Consider the following 17,944-nt stretch of genomic DNA (forward strand, 5'->3'; position numbering starts at 1 on the left):
TTAGCAACCATGGGGGCGGGGCAGACAGCTTATGCCTGCTGACGGTCATCATTTAATTGTACTGCCTCTGGCAGAAGTGTAGGAGAGACAGGCGAAACGTTCATTGCGCCGTCGAGGGGATTTGACGCCGGTACCGATTGCAGCTGGCAGCACCGCCGCAGACGCATACGACAGAGGCAATACAGCGGGCGCCGCAGGAAGAGCGGCGTCTCAATCATTCTACGCCGGAGACATTCAGAATGGTCATGGCCTTCCTGGGCACAACCTGAACAGGTACTAGGCTGGCCATAGTATATGAGGACAGCCCTGCATCCGGCAGTTACCCTTATCATCATTTCATCCTCATCTCAGGCACGCAAGTCCCCCAATGTGACGTCGACTGCAACAAGACTTGCACTTGGCGGCCGAACTACCCCGGATGGGGCCTCCCGGCGAACAAGGCTATGCGCTTATTTTCATTTTTTTTAGTGAGATCGTGCCAGTATAGACCTTCTAACATTGTGCAAACGGATGTACAGTCACAACGATTAAACAAAATGAAAAGTTGTAAAATAAAACGAATATATCCTACGGCAGATCCTGTCAAAGTTTTCGAAATCCCGAACTCATATTTATTTCGCTCTTATTTCACTACGAGAGTAGTGTAGTTATTTGCGTCATCGTTAAGTTTGATCAAAGCCTCGTAATTTGTTAGGCGACCCCTTGTCGAATTACCAAGCGCCGGCCGATGTGGCCGTGCGGTTCTAGGCGCTTCAGTATGGAACCGGGTGACCGCTACGGTCGCAGGTTCGAATCGTGCCTCGGGCATGGATGTGTGTGATGTCCTTAGGTTAGTTAGGTTTAAGTAGTTCTAAGTTCTAGAGGACTGATGACCACAGATGTTAAGTCCCATAGTGCTCAGAGCCATTTTGAATTACCAAGCGATACTGTTTTCCGCTTGTGCTAGTAACAGATATATTGGAAGACGATATCTTGAGATACTCCATGCTGCTCATAAAGGGAGGCTGTTTACAAAGGCATGGTGCATTGCAGTCAGATGATGACTGCCGTGATAAGAGCAGCTGATCACAATCGGATGACGATTACTATGGTAAGAGTATCTGACCGTTTTAACAACTCATTGCAACGATAATCTTGAACAGAACCATCAGTGACTCGACTTGAAGCGAGAATGCACCCACTACGTGTTTGCGTGTCCACCGTGCTAACTGCATTAGAAAGTCGCACGACGCCCAACAGCAGTGACGATTATCGGTGCTTAAACAGGGATGTCGTTGACTGAATATAGCGCTATACAAACAGTACCGTAGTCGCCACAGGCATCTGAGGGAAATGAGAGAAGAGCCAGTGGCGAACAGAGGATAATTGATTGCCGTTTTTGGCAAGCTTCGCTTCAGCTAGTGGCACTGTGATCGCCGGATCTGTTCCCGAAGGCTTCAGAGACGGAGATTCGAGTTTTCCCAGATTATACTGCTCCATCATACGATGTATTCGCTTTCAGTAGCAGTATGCACCGTGCACGACGCACCTGATACGGAACGTTGCATTTCTCAGTGGTCAACGGGACACCAGCAGTATAACGGCAGAGCAGCGTGACTGTTCCTGTCCCACAAGCAGATATCCTGTCTTCTTCAGTCACTTCACTCTTATACAGAGAACCTTCCTAATTACATGAGTACAAACTCTGTGCAGCTTCCAGAATGAAATGAAACATATTTTGTGGCCATTCGATATTTATCACCAACCTACTCCAGTATACATCAAGCGAGTGTCGAACACAAATGCATGATTACTCCTTGTGCCGCGTAAATGCTTCACGAGAGTAAGAGTTCGAGTAAGGCAGTATTATGATTGCTTCTTCCATTAGTTGCTAAATGCGTGAAAGACCCTGAAGAATGGGTGTCAGCTTCGCTGATGAGAATATTGAGGTCCGATGGGAGCACACGATTTTATTTCCTTGTGGAACTTGGACTCACAGTAAACACTTGGAGATAGTCCTTAGACCGGTGTAAAATCCACCTGTATGTTGTTGAGACCGTTTTTCAAGATTTTGTTTTTCCCTACCGTAAAAATGGTGTCCAAGGAGACTTCCGGGGCCTGGTAGCCACTAATTCATATTATTCAGTGGACAGATCTGTTTTCAGTGATAAAATTCGTAACTCCGCTGCGGCTGATGAGGTTTAGCTAATGCATATTATTCAGTGGCCAGATCTGTTTTCGGTGATAAAATTCGTAACTTCGCTGCGGCTGATGTTTAGTAGTTACAGTTTGAAGTGTCTATTAATATAATTATAAACTACTTTTCCTGGCTGCCACCAGGGTCACTGAATATTATGGGCCACTCTTCAAACCCAGGCAGCTCGTAATAGCAATGGATGAAATAGAAACGAATAAAAGATTTATGTGAGCACTGTCACTTATTGATTTTCGTGAAAGGATTTTCTGTTCTACTGAAAGGAATTCAATCTCGTGAATACGTCTGAATTAAAAACAACCAAATAATTGCAATGTGTATTGGAGCAGAAAACGAACGTTAAAAGTCAATGTAACAGCAGTTGCAGTGGGACGGAGCTGTGTTACGTGTTTGTGCTCCGTCTCTTATGGCCTGAATTCCAGCGTATCAATAAATCCTGTATTCCTTGGTTCCCAATAGAGATGGGTAGTTCGCGAAGGAACGGGTGCAAAGGAACGGTTCACCAAGAAGGACGAAAGGACCGAGGAACGAATTCCAAGGAAAGATCGGTTCATAGTTCACTTCGGTCGCGGCGATCACTTCGGCAGTTCTCGTTCCAGCCTCGGTCGCGTGTTCGTCTCAGTCTCGGTCTCCCTCGGCCGCACTTGTCATTCATCGCATGACCACCTGTCTCAGTTCCACTGCCGACTGCTCCTAGTTAGTTCAGTATCCAGTTGTTCGTTTCGTTCACTGCGCTCGCCTATTTTACATTTGTTCCAAACTGTTCTTGCACTTGTTTCTGGCTATTCAGCGTCCACGACCGGTAATCAAAAAGTATTTTATAGTTACGTAAATTACATAAAAATTACGTTGTGTGTTATAGGTACGTCTTTTCAGGTAACAAAAGGGCATATCAGCTCACTTCATCATATCGATGAACAGCAGAAGACATACTTATAACAAGGCAAGTTTTTTTTTGTTATTCATATATTTTTTGGTTTCATCGACTTGATTTAGCAGCTAACTTTCAACAATTTACTTAATTTTTAGTGTAAGAACATTTATATAAAACGATTTTCGTGTATCTTTCATATACAAAACATTACATTTAGGAAGGCTCTAATTATTTTAAGTTTGGTTGTTTCCAATTTGCATTACCTGCTAGTTTGGTTTCTTTGGGAAAAAAAGTGGGTTGTGGGTCATTTTGGCTCAGTAGGAAAAGCGGTGCCTCTCCCTTTGAAAAGACATGGGTTGCCATAAAATCGTATTTACTTATTATCTCAAAAACATTTGTTCAGAAGGAGCTTTCAAACCAAAAACTTTATTACTGCGAACTTAATTATTATTATCATTGCTGCATTAACTTTAATAATGCAACATAAAAACCTAATTTTTACTAAGCGTGTGACGCAAGTATGAGAAAAACACATTTTATTCTATGCTTCCATAAAGTCTCTACTTCGCCTACGAACTCAGAGACAACGTGAAGTATATATAGGGTGTAAACGATTATTGTTTACAACTTAGCATAGTTATGTAGTGGAAGTCGAATCGAAGAATTTCATACAAGACACTTTTGGTCTATTAAGTTGGGAAACAGACACCAACAGGTTTACAAGACTACATAAGCTATAGCCGATGCGCGTCGCGTGAGATTTTCATGTTCTCTTCTCCAGTTCTCTACACATCGTCATCGATTGTTTCGCATAGGTTGCTTGCATTAGCTTGGTTTTTCTTCACTGCCTAATTATTACATGTTTGTCTGTTTGTTGTATCTGCTCGTAACGGGCAACACATCGTCTGTTAATTGGCGAGCAGTCTGTACTCGGGGCCGGTTCTCCGTGCGCAACCGTATATTATTTCCCTGCGATCAGCCACACAAGGCTGCGGTTGGCTAAACGAGAGGTTCTGCAGAATCACAGAAATTACTTCTAAACGTGTGTAAGAATTTTGTAATGAATAAAAACTCTATACTCCAGGGGGGAGGCAAGTCCCCCTCTTGGTGCCCTCCATTCTTCAGTCAACTACACTATTAGTTTTCAGTTTTTCATAAGAACCATATACCAAGCACAAATGAACGATGAACGAGTAAAAATGAACGGTCTCCAAAAAAGAACGATCAGCGGTGAACTAGTTCCCAAGGATGAACGAGTTTGCCCATCTCTAGTTCCCAACGCTTTCGGCATTCGTTGTGGAGTTGGGTGCAGTATACCGAATACGTATGCTTGTCTACCTCTTTTCTTAAGAGGGAGGATCGGAGTACAAAAACTCGGGCTCGTCCGGGATTTGAACCCGGGACCTCTCGCACCCTAAGCGAGAATCATACCCCTAGACCAACGAGCCATGCTGAGACCGTGTTCTTGTACGATGTAGAAAACACAGAAAGTGTGACCCACTTCCGTGCAACAGGCGGCACGCAACTGCTGCTGCTGTGGTCGCCAACACTGGCTGCCAGCTCAGCAGCGAAGGCGACGCTGCTGAATAATGCCGTGCTGAGTCTGACCGTCCCTACTTCAAACTGGCAGGAAGTAAGCATATGAGAGAGCAATGAAAGCCAGCCAAGAAAAGTATTTATGATCTATGATGTGTGCCCCTTCAACTGAATCGTTTGTTTCTTACTACTTCTTCCTGTTGGTCATAACGTTTTCCTTATATCTTTCTGAACGTCAAGGAATGTATCCTCAAACATCGTGGGCCTCCAGGCCTGCGATCGGCAGCGACATAGCTATTGCCCTGGAAAGTGATCTGAACACTTGCCGAAGGCGGCCGCATCGTCGTGTGTACACCCTGCATACACGGAGGAGCGTAGCAATAATGTACACTTCGGTATTCTTACAATTGGAGCTCCACACAACGCTACACGCGCACACTTTTACAAAATTTATTGACTAACCTGCCGCTTTCACTCTCGTCACTTCACGTTAAAATGAATGTAGTGTACCTTCTTGGGGGCTACGTTGTCTATTCGCAGAGCACTCGTTTATTTAGGTATCTGTTAAAAACAAATGTCATAAACAAAATAATTTTTCTTATATTGCATTTATGACGGGCAAAAGCTGCGATGCTTTCGAGATGTTGGTAATTTTTTTTAATTTCCTAATTTACAACATTTATGCATATCTGAAGAAATAAGGCAATAAGCTTATTTTAATAAGTGATACTTAATTGGCGACCAAATTCTGCAACAAGTACCACTTCAAGTTAGTGTAAAAATACATTATAATGAAATAACTTTGTACGATAGATCAACACGTAAAACGTCACATCCAAGCTAACAGTTGCTCAAGAAAATTTACATCAAAACCGGATGGTTTCTGCACATTTGATGAATTTCAATGTTTTCCTCTTGCAAAAGTCATCAAATGTGCAGAAATGTTTTTATGTAAATATTCTTAACTGAGACAGTTGCCTTGGCTGCGACGTTTTACGTTTTAACCTACCCGACTAAGATTTTTTTATTCTAATGTTTTTTAACGTCTACCTGAAAATGGTACTTGTTAAAGAAATCAGTCGTCAATAAAGCATTATTCACGAATTTCTTCAAATGTATAATATATGAGTGCTGTGGACAGCTTAAGATGGTTCAAATGGCTCTGAGCACTACGGGACTTAACATCTGAGGTCATCAGTCCCCTAGAACTTAGAACTACTTAAACCTAACTAATCTAAGGACATGACACACATCCATGCCCGAGGCAGGTTTCGAACCTGCGGCCCTAGCAGTAGCGCGGTTCCGAACTTCGGACCTAGAACCACTCGGCCACCGGGGCCGGCGGAAACTTGAGACGTGAGTAAAAGGAGCTCAGCACGTCACTTGGTAACATCACATTTGAGTGTTTATGGCACGTTGCAGGAAGGGCTACTGCATCCTTATTATCAACAGAGAGTCAGCTTCTTCACGAAGCACACTACCCATGCAGAGCTACACTCTTCGCCTGGCCCTTAGAACAGTGTGAAATCAACACAGAGTTTAAAACTTTCTGACAGATTGAAACTGTATGCCCGACGTAGACTCGAACTTTAGCTTTTCACAGGCAAGTTCTCTACCAACTGAGCTAGCCGTCCTCACAGCTTTACTTCGACCAGTACTTCCCCTCCTACCTTCCAAACTTGACAGAAGTTTTCCTGTGAACTTACAGGACTAGCACGCTAGGAAGAAAAGATATTGCGGAGACATGACTCACAGTTGTAATCTGCCAGGAAGCACACTCCGCTGCAGAATGAAAATCTCGTTCTGGAAACATCCACCGCCTGCGAGGCGGTGGCTGTACCAGGGATCAAAACTCCATTTTAATTTTTATGTTTTGACGCCTTGTAATCATCAATGAGTTAATTCGTCCTTACATTGCGTAAATTTACTTTTTACATACTTTTATAAAGAAGATGGGCTAGTTTTTATAATGATGTATCATACGGTAAAGTGGTTCCACCACCACACTAGTCCATTGTAAATTTTATTACGTCTATAGGCTTCGTTCATTTGGTAGAAAATTGTAGATGCCATGTTTGAAAGTACTAATCCTATCTAACTGCAAAAGCTTGCTCTACTTAAGGTAGCCGATGTCAGTAAACAGATAGACGTATCTAACGTTTTGTGATATATAGGATGACTTTTAACGTGTGGCTTTCATTTGGCAGGTTATGAAGATGGCTTAAAGAAAATAGGCGTAAAATTGCATTAGTGCAAAAAAAAAGAAAAAAACAACGAAAAATATGAGCAGGACGCACATTCCACATAGAAAATCATGGTAAAAAACTTGATGTAGTGGAACAATTAGAAATAGTGATACACAAATAAAACGCTTCTTAAAACTTGTTGAACAAACGGAGTTTAATAGCCAAAGCTTTAACAGTAGTTGTACAAGTTTACTTTCCCTAAATGAAACAAATATTTAATGGCGTACAGTCACATTTGACATATTCAGAAATATTTGTTTATAAATGAAATTTCTGTATAATTAATTATATAACAGATTTATATCCTCTTTGAAATAATGACAGGTGCGTATTTGTGGAAATACAGCGTCATTACATTTGAAATTCTTTAACTCGTTTTGGGTTTTGAGTACAAATGTGCTGTGGAATGGAAACGTGTATATGTACATAAAAATTTCCTCATACTTTGTTTCAAACCATGTATCTACTTCTGGAAACATCAATAAGTTATTTTTCGATTTGTCTTAGTTTTTGTACACTTATATTTACCACGTAATACTTTATAATAAAACAATGTAATTCTACCAAGACTAAAATTGACCTAAATCCTAAAGAAAAGAGAATGTAGACTGTCAAGGCATCTGAAGAGGAGCCCCCAGGGCTCAAAGTGCATTGCGTATTGAAATAAAATCACTATTACGAGTGAAGGCGGTTGTTCTTTATTTTAATAAAGTTATTTCAAAAAGACACACTCTGAATATACAGTTACTAATGAAATGTGCTTTCCAAACATGTACCAGAGTAATATACATTCAAAAAAAAGTTGATGAGTAGATAACTATAAACCGTTTAGGGTAAAATTAAATTGTGGTCCGTCTGGAGAAAATTAGTCATTAGGGAGCTGTACATCTTGAAGTTCGCCAACTGAGATACATCATAAATGGGGATTTTGGAATGGTACCCCTACTTGAAGAAATACCTGCCACGCCCACAGGCACTGTAATGCAAAACATGACCCTACTGTGTGACTATTCTCTCGGCTGCAGTTGTGAATTTGTCGAGAGGTATCTCTACAGTGTCAGGGTGTGTTTGAATAAATATATCCAGTACGTACATTCACTTCCGGTTTACAAGTTTCTTGGTGGTTCCAGATTATGCCGCTTCGAATGTGTACTGCGACGACAGAGGAGGAGGAATTCAGTTATTAAATTTTCTGGTGTCTCACGAGGCGTTGGGTACAGCTAGAGTTGCACTCTACCAAAACTACAGTTCAGTAGTTTTGATACAGTACATAATGACTAGTAAATGATAGGATTTCCTGTAGTATTGGCAATATTGGTAGGGAAAGAAACATAAACGAATGTGTAAGAGAGAAAGTTGGAGCGGACACCTTCCCTTTGTTTATTTGTTTGCTTGTTTGTTTTGCACATAATCCGTATCTTATATCCTTACAAAATATAAATTGCATTTTGTGAGTAGTAAAAATTAATTGATCGCGTAACTTTAGCGCGTCTATGTAACCAGAGTGATTACTTTTGGTGCAAGCATAGCTTACATGCACAAACATAAAAATATGTGTAATGATTGCTGTTGTTTTGCACTCAACTGAAAGTTCATCATGAAGAAAGGCAAGCGTTTCCTCATTTTACTGATAATTTGAAAATTGTTAATGAACAGCAGAAACATGTTTTATATAACTTCGACAAAGCGTTGAATCGATGTTTGATAAATTTTTCTTTTGCCCTTTTTTATTTTACCTTTTTTGGGAAAATGCGTTTTCTAGCGCTACATCACAAACTTATTGTTTTCTTATTTTCTTTTACTACTGCATCCCTCTGTTCCACATTACAAATCAACAATTTTCGAATGAAATCTGAAGTAAACATTGATAAATCCAGTTTTACTATCAATACTGTTTCTTTTATGCCACGGACAGGAGGATAAATATGTAGAACAAAAATGTTCTGTAGATAACGTAGCGCTTCATATATCCTCACACTATTTCGATACACTTCACTGCTTCCAGTTACCTAACCATTACTTATTGTGTGACACTTATGGGCGCTGGAGAATGGGCAGATGATAATTGCAAGTTAATGCGCTGTCTCTCAGCTGGCTGGAGCGTGGTGCGCATCGTGTTGCTGAAGATGTGTAATAGCCTAGAGCAGGGGTCTCCAAACTATAGCCCGTGGGTCAACACTGGCCTGTGAACGCCACCAATCCGGCCCGAGGTAACGGGTCAGGCGTGTGTGGTATCCGACCCACCTGTTTTTTTTTATTATTAAAATAGGTCCTGTAACAAATATAAAATAATAATAATACATAATAATAATAATTTGTAATAATAATAATTGTTAGTTTGGATAAGTAATTGAGGGATTAAAATTTTACGCCGTGAATTTATCGAGCTTCGCACGTCCGAAGATGTACGGAACGTAGCCAGGGCTCATTATGTATTTTTTTTTGTAGACAAAGTCTGATATCTGACCTCAGCATCAATCATGAAAATGGAGTAACTAAAACTACTAAAACAAAGCAAAGCATAAGATTAAATAAACATATATTCATTTCAACATATGCATTACGATATAAATTACACTTACGTAAAATTCTAGATAAATAATGGTAGATCATTCACAAATGAGAGCGACTTATTAATTCTGCGCCTCTTTTCTGCTAATAAATATCAATATGGCTAACTGTGGAGCCGCACAAAATATTACGTCCTTCTAGGACAACGAATGACGTGAGAGTGTTGATGCCTACTGGCTGTGACAAGAGAGCGGTGTTAATTGCTTTATTTTGCATTGTCTTGTCTTAAAAAATCGATACATATAATCTAAGTTAACTAAATTAAATATTGTCTGTGCTCGAGTGCAAATGGTTCCTTAAAGTCCTTGATTATTGTGCAGATCCAATAACACAATGAGTAGAAGAAAATGTAAGAAATCCTCACCTAACGAACGATGTTTCGCATAAACGGTCTATTTGATATTTTCTTCAGTCTTTGATAACCATTCAAGAAGCACTTTCTGGCCTGGACCGGTCTCGTTGATCGCTATGATTGAAAGCTGAGTCACACTTCTCCTATAAACTACCGCTCTGTAAAGTAGAAGCTCGACAGTGCTGCATTCAGTCAGCCGTACCTATCGCAATGCGCCTCACACGGCAATTGCTATCATCCTTAACCACTGACATATAATGTAGTTGAACATTTTACTGTAATTAATTATATAGGATTTCCTGAAATTTATGGTACTGAAGTGACGTACATAGCTTAGTCACAAAATGAAATTTAGCATTGTAAAAGAGATTTATGTAACTGTAGCATCCCAACTACAGTTGTTTGCAGCTGTTGATAAAGTTTGCTAGTTGAAATTATCAGCAGGGATTTCAAATACTCAGCTGTTAGTTTTCATCTGTAAAACACTTTTTCTTATATTTCACTTTGAAGAAAATTTTTGCTCCGATGTATGTAGTGCCGAAGCCAGAGGAAACCCACGATTTATGCAACTAATGATACTGTGTGAGTGGAAGACTCGTATAAAATCCAAGCAATGATGAATTTAAATAGTCATCTTTATAAAAATCGGTACATTGTAAATCAACCATTTGCTTTTGAAATTATGGGGCAAGAGTTTTTATAGTAACTTTAAAAGAATTTCGAATAATCTTGATATCTTTTGCATTTGCATCAAAATCTTAAAATCGAGACTCAAAAATTATTTTAAAACATCCAAAGCTTCATTTGCGAAATCTACCGAAAACGGCGTCTCTGATCGCTGACTGAATGTTTGGCGTGCATTAAAATGCGTGAAACATTTTTTATTGAGCAGAGACTGGAACAAAACAATTTATGTCTAGAAAATGGAAAGATATTATAAAACATTAGAAGCTTCGTTTAACACAGGGTATTTTTCAGTTGTGTTTCTGTAGGTCAGACCAGGTGGTTTGTAGCCTGACTGTCTGTAGAAAACATTCCAGCCAGGGAAAGACAGCCTCTCCAAGTCTGACCACACCTACTGCCAAAAACCAGCCGGACATGGTTCGTAAGTCCTGAGGTGGAACTGGTAAACCATAGCAAGCTGAGGATACGCCAGGTAGGGGATAAATTATGCTCCTCTACGAAAAAAACTCAAAGAAAGTACGACTTTCGCGATGATAGGTGGAGACGACAGAAAGATGAAGATACAGCGCTCCCTCCATTTATGTACTGCTAGAGCCGTAGTCTGCAGACGTGTGTTTACAACGGTGTTGGAGCTAAGTGAAGTACTGTTTGTGCCAAGTGGACTTCTCGACTTTATACCGTATAGTTGTGAATGTGTAAAACTGCGAAAGTTTTTTACTATTACAGTTGTTAATGGCACGCCACATCTAGTTGTGAAATGTTTGGACAAGGGATTTTTAGATAATGTATTTATCTGCTTTATAATTTATTGTAAGTTATACAAAAACGATGGACAAAGTAATGACCTAAACAAAGTATGTATTTTTTTAAAATGAGGTAACAGTGATAGAGTGTAAATGCACTAAGAACCATTGAGTGGTAGAAGAAGGGTGGAGAATACGTTACAATACTGAATTACAAGAATTGATACAAGGTAGGGACATAGTAAAATGTGTAAAATCACAGCGTATACGATGGCTAGGAGACTTGGGCTTCACCAAGGGCTGTAGCGCTACTGAAGGAGAAGGAGAAGTGCTAGTGCTATTTTGGAGATCGTAGGCATTAGTTACATTCAAGAGGGGGGGGGGGGGGGCGGGCGGAGGCGGCGAACAAAATCTAAATAATAATGATAGAGTATTGTTTTGAAGTCTTAGACAAAGGTATTTTCTGGGGGGCGGGGGGCCGACGGCAGACGGGACAAAATCATATTCCGACCTTGTCATAGTCCGTAATCAGGTACCATCTTTCAGAGGACAAATATTGAAACTTGATATAACATGACCTCTACGAGAAATTAGTATTGTCAAAGTAAACAAACAGCAGCTTTTTGACATTTATATCGTATTTTCAGAACCTACTTTGGCTACATTCAAGTAGTGGAATTCGCGAGCGACATTAAGAGTGAGATGAGACCAGAAGCAAGACGCAAATTAAAAGTCAAGCACTTGATTTTTCGCAGTTGGCACCGTAAAGACACAGTAAGTATCAGTAAATTAAAGGTACCTGCGGCTCTAGCGAAGTGCAACAGGTTTGCAATTTACACGTAACTAGGAATATGATACAAAAACTTGTCTGCTAGCAAGCCTGCTAGACTATTACCCATTGCCAATCCATCATCCTGAATGTAAAACTTGTTGTTGAACGGGAAGTAGTTGTTAGATAATATAAGCTCCAGGATCTCTATGAGTTGATAGATTTCAGCTCTATCCATTGTCCCATGTTTGAGTAAGTTATTTCTTATTAAACTAATTGTTTCTTTGACAGGTATAATACAAAAACATGGGCCGGCCGCTGTGGCTGAGCGGTTCTAGGCGCTTCAGTCCGGAACCGCGTGGCTGCTACGGACGAAGGTTCGTCTTGGGGACTGACGACGTCAGATGTTAAGTCCCATAGTGCTTAGAGCCATTTGGACCGTTTGGACAAAAACATGGGCTCGTCCGGGATTTGAACCCGGGACCTCTCGCACCCTAAGCGAGAATCATACCCCTAGACCAACGAGCCGCTCGTGAGACAAAAAGCCTTTCTCTTGCGTGAGGCGCAGCGAGGCGATCCAGCTGCGCGGAGAACACGGCGCGCGCTGTGCGGCCGCCAGCGGCTCCTGTGTACCGCTCTGGCCGCCTCTCGCGAGGAAATCCGCAGCTGTGCCGCACACGTGTACAGGCCGGGCGCACGTGCTGCAAGTCTGGGAGCTTTCAGCCAAGGCTGCCTGCTTTCATAGCTGCGTGGCGTATTCCAAATTGTTGGACTTCAGCAAGTAAAATAACTTCAAAAGCAGAGAACAGAAGCAAGTTGGCATCACACAGTAATGATAAATCTACCTTAACTGCAAACTGCAGCATTAGCAGACAAAACTAATATTTTTCTTCGCTCTGCTCAAACGTTAGATGAGGAAGGAGACTGAGAGTTTCACGTCGCGTCGCCTCCAGCGTACTTTCGACATGAAACAAAAGCCCGCATTAAAAATACGAGCCTAACGCGTGAGCATTAAATTCTATTGACTTATTTTCATCCTGACTTTTATGTCTTTTAAAATGACGCCAGTTCACATTAATTTCTGTAGTTTGTCTCCTAGGGACACCGAATGCTACAAAAAAGTAAAGTCGTGGCGTGGTTGGCTGGCAGACGCCGAGATGGAGTTTCAACCGACTAATTGGAAAGCATTTTCCTATGCATCCTGCACACCGGCACCTTTCGTTATGCGAGACGTGTTTTAAGTGTATCTGATACGTGCAGGAGAATGAAGTCGGTGTGTGTAGTACGGTGTCAGGTTGCGTTGTATGATAATCAGAGGAGGAAGAAGGTGAGAGTCGGTGCCAGCACTGAAGGAGACGCCGAGCTCAACGTTCCCACCCGATGGACGGTCCACCACCGACAGTGTCACGTGCCCTCACTGCTTGAGACACTGCGGAGAGGTTAGGGATTTAATCGAGGACAAGGCGCAAAATCTAGTGGTCAGAACCCCACCACCTGCTGTGTCCTTTCGCGGAAAGACGAAGGCAAAGTTGCAAACATCGCGTGGCGTTCTTGGCCAGTTACTCGGCGACCATCGATGTCACTTATGTGCCGTGATCTGAACGGGAGGGGTGTATTCAATGAGTCAAGTGCGTTGACTATGAAATGCTACTAAAACTTTTAAGCATTATGTAGAAGCAAATTTAATTTGGTGAAGAACAGCATAAGGCCAGGTGTCTGACTTATTGAGGTCAATACACGCCATACTTGCGCTTACAATAAGGCGATCCATATGTTACGGTGAAGTATGATGCCACCTAGAGAATGCTACCTAGAAGAGCACCATAAATAGATGCGCACCCCTGCCCTTGTCCCTCTGCACGCACTGCTCAGCAGTGATGCTTCGCACGTCGACGCATGGTTGGTTGGGAGAACTTGGGAGGGGGAAGAGTGCGGCGCACATCACTAGCTACTCTTACCTGAACAGGCGGAGACGTGTGGGCAGCTGAGGTTATTGCATTTACCGTGGCTTGCGTACTCGTCAACACTCACCATAACTAAACTACTGACGTGCGAGCGCAGCCTTGGGTAGGAGCTAGTTAACAATAAAAAAAATAGTACAAGCATTCGAGCATTATGATTGTGCAATTCATCTAACAAACCATGATCTTAAATAGTTAATAATGAAAATAATGTAATTCCAGGAGTAATACCAAATGAGCACATAAAAGCTATTCGGGGTATAACGCGAGTTATGATCCCCGAAAATTTCAGAATTGCATTCGAAGTAATTACTGTGCTAGAGCCGGCCGTTGTGGCGAAGCGGTTCTAGGCGCTTCAGTCTGGAACCGCGCGACCGATACGGTCGTAGGTTCGAATCCTGCCTCGGGCATGGATGTGTGTGATGTCCTTAGGTTAGTTAGGTTTAACTAGTTCGAAGTTCTAGGGGACTCGTGACCTCAGTGATTAAGTCCCATAGTGCTCAGAGGCATTTGAACTGTGCTAGAAAAAGTAGTACGTAACCAATTTGCTGTAGAAAAATATTCATATTCTTAAACTGGAAATAAATAAATGTTTATTAACGAAAAGTATCGGAACCTTCGCTTTAGGATGATGATCTTCTGTCTGCGACGAATCGAGATGAATTTCAACTGGTGCAATAACTCAATAGAGCAAGCTTGATGGTAGATCTGAATTATAGTATGACAAAAGTAATGTCTAACTATACGGGTCCAGTCCGACGCCTCTACTATCAGCAAGGATTGTGCTGAGCAGCCTGCTGTGGTGAGAATCTGTTAATGCTCGAGAGCGACAATAAAACATTATTCACCGTGATACATTTGTTATTTGTTGTTCAGCAATACAGAATTGTCTTCCCAGGGTACTAGCAGATCACTCAGGCCGTAAGTGTACAGACCCTATCAACAGTGTCAGGCACTCGTCCATCTGGCAGTAATGCTGTATAGTGGATGGCGTATGTAACAGCCGTTACGTTACGTCCGGTCGATGCCCCCTGGTGTCATAGACGGTGCAGCCCACACTGGACGACGCTGGATAGCAGCTCTACGAACTAATCTCCAAATTGTTCTTGTTAATGTCGAATACATGTGCCCAGTCTGAAGTACGCATTGTCACGCAGAATTGGACCCATGGCCTCCAGTTAAGACTTTGTTTCTCAGGCCCCCCACCACAATGTTTTAATTTGTGTCACACTCCATGAGCAGCCTGCAGACTATCGGCCGATGCTATTCGCGTCACCCTTTGGTCTTTGCTATCCGTGACCTTCTCTCTCCCCTTTGCTGTGCCGCCTGTTCCGTTGTCTTTCTCTGAGTTCCAAGTCATGTGGGCATCCCAGGGGTTGAACTGGCTGACCGTTTGGCTAGAGAAGCAGATACTTACCCCCGATTTTCTTTCTTGGATCCAGCTGTGGATATGCGAATGTACGCCAAATCTCTCTTTGCCCAAAAACGGAATTATATCTGTATCCAAGGTTCTCCGGTGTCCAGCCGGACCCGATCGTCGAAGTTCCACGATATTTCGGCGTATAACCATTCCGCAATCATCATGTGGTGCTGATGGAATTATCTGTCTGCGCTGTGTCCGTGGTATTTGTGTCCGCGGGGTGCCGAGTCGTACCCAGGCGCGGACGTCGGCGGAGTGCCGCGTGGCGGGAGGGGAGGGGGGTAGCTGCAGCCACGCGCGGTGGTAGGCGCAGTTCATTTCCGTCCGCCGTGGCGGAGGGAGCTCGCGTCCGCTCGCGCCGTGTTTAATAATGGTTTCCAGGCCTTGCTAAGTTGAAACCCGGTGTCCCCGTTGATGAGGTTATCTGTTACGCGAATTTCTATGGCCTCCTTGTAGATACTGTCCCAGTAGGCACTTGTGGCCGTCAGGATTTTTGTCTCTTCGAATTTCACTGTGTGGCCGGTTTCAATGCAGTGTTCTGCTAGTGCCGAATGGCTGGGTTGGCGTGATCGGGTGTGACGTTCGTGTTCCTTGCATCGGTCCTCGACCGTCCGAAATGTTTGGCCGATGTAGGATTTGCCACAGCCGCACGGGATTTTGTATACGCCCGCTTTCTTAAGGCCTACGTCATCTTTTGCCGTTCCTAGTAGGTCACGAATCTTTGCTGGTGGTCGGAAGACTGTGTGAATTTTGTGCCTCACCGGGTAAGCCTTAGATCACGGAATTATATCTGTTGCGCTACTCCACAGGATTAAATTCCGCACAATCAAGGAGTCTGCTGCAGTTTGGCGCTCTTCCTTCTGCTCCTTTCAAAAGAAGTCCACCGGGGTTTTATGCCGTCCACGCATTGGTCACACCCAGCTCACCCATTGTTTCCTCCTACCTAACGACCCACACCCACAACGTGGTTGTGGCGCGAGACTGACGGTATCCCACATATTGGTGGAAGGTCCCCTTCTTTCGGCCCTTTGTGCTAAGTATCGTCTTCCCGATTCCGTATATTAAGTATTAGCATACAATTCATGGGCGGTTGAACTGGTCCTGAGTTTCTTCCGTGAAAGTGGTTTCTATTTCCAGGTATATGATTCCACTTTAGTCTTGGAACCAGGCAGGTTGGTTGTGGTTTGGACCTCTTTTTTAGTCTTCTCGGTCTGTAACACCACAACACCCCTTTCTTCAAGTTTTTAGATTTGGTCTCACCTTTTATGCCTTCTCTGTGTGTTTTTAATGTATATTATTTTACAATTTGACTCCCCTGACTGGATCCGAACACTTTTAGCGGACCCTCTTTCTTCAGTGTCTAACTTCAGAATCGCGAGACTGATGACCTCGCCGTTTGGTCTCATAGCCCCTCTCAAATAATCAATCTAGTAATGACCGACGTCGCCCATATACGTGTTAGTGATCATTACTTAAACATAAATCCTATTATAATCAGTGGTTTCAGGGAGAAATTCTCCACTTTAGGATGTCGACCGTTTTATTTCATTATATAACTGATATTTTATTAAACTGCAGTTTTCTGTTAATGACAAATTCGGCTAACTATTAAAAAATTATCTTTGTAATTACATGTATCTGCTGTCATTCGTTGTCAGGTCACTTGTTACGTTTTATTTGTACGTTTTTCCGCAAATCATTTCGGCCAGGTTTCTTCGGACTTCCTACCAGTTGGGTTCATATAATCATGGTCAAATGTTGCCTATGCCGGACAAGGTGGGAAAGTTATATACGGACACACTAGGCGGCTAAGAGTTAACTCTCTGTTCAACGCTATTTGAAAAAGAAGGTATATTTCCTCCTCTGATAGAGCCAATTGGTAATTGGCAAACGACGGCTTCCAATTACAAGCGCCGAGATGTGATGACAGACTGTGTAACGAATGACCAGTAGCACGTTATCTATCTGCATGACGCTACCAACGCGAATGGTGTGGCCGACGTAAAAGAGCTTCGCAGGCCTCACGCGAATGGGAGGTGACGTAACGGTACCGCTGACCGCCAGTCTGCGCTTGGCGGCACTTTCTCGTATCTGGAACACGGCCTAGCTACAGTTGCACATTCCTTCGGTAGCTCAGTTGGTAGAGCGGTGGACTGTAGAGGAGCTTAGTAGCAGATATCCATAGGTCGCTGGTTCAAATCCGGCCCGAAGGAAAATTTTAAACATTCATGACTTTGCTTCTCTTAACAAAATGCGGTACACTTTTTACTTATTTATTTATTGTTCCGTGGGACAAAATTAAGGAGAGGTCTGCATGGTCATGGAACGAGTCAATACATGAAATTATAACACGATAGTAGAAACAGATAAAATGAAATACAAGAAACGTATTCAGGCGACAATTCTTAAGTTTAAATAAAGAAAATCAACAATGTAGCACTGGAATTTGCTTAATTTTTCACATCTTCCAGGAGCTCCTCGACAGAATAGAAGGAGTGAGCCATGAGGAAACTCTTCAGTTTAGACTTAAAAGCGTTTGGGCTACTGCTAAGATTTTTGAGTTCTTGTGGTAGCTTATTGAAAATGGATGCAGC

General features: G+C 42.4%; 3 non-coding genes across 3 annotated transcripts; 1 reads left to right on the forward strand and 2 right to left on the reverse strand.

The window, feature by feature from the left end:
- Positions 1 to 4,444: 4,444 nt before the first annotated feature.
- On the reverse strand, positions 4,445 to 4,516 carry Trnap-agg. Its single transcript has one exon. It is a non-coding gene; the product is annotated as a tRNA-Pro (tRNA).
- Positions 4,517 to 12,425: 7,909 nt separating this feature from the next.
- On the reverse strand, positions 12,426 to 12,497 carry Trnap-agg. The gene has a single exon. It is a non-coding gene; the product is annotated as a tRNA-Pro (tRNA).
- A 4,975-nt stretch (positions 12,498 to 17,472) lies between these two features.
- Positions 17,473 to 17,563, forward strand: Trnay-gua. The gene is given in 2 exon segments: positions 17,473 to 17,509; positions 17,528 to 17,563. It is a non-coding gene; the product is annotated as a tRNA-Tyr (tRNA).
- Positions 17,564 to 17,944: the final 381 nt, after the last annotated feature.

Source organism: Schistocerca americana, chromosome 2 (genome assembly GCF_021461395.2).
Source record: "Schistocerca americana isolate TAMUIC-IGC-003095 chromosome 2, iqSchAmer2.1, whole genome shotgun sequence".
In the NCBI taxonomy this organism is placed as follows: domain Eukaryota; kingdom Metazoa; phylum Arthropoda; class Insecta; order Orthoptera; family Acrididae; genus Schistocerca; species Schistocerca americana.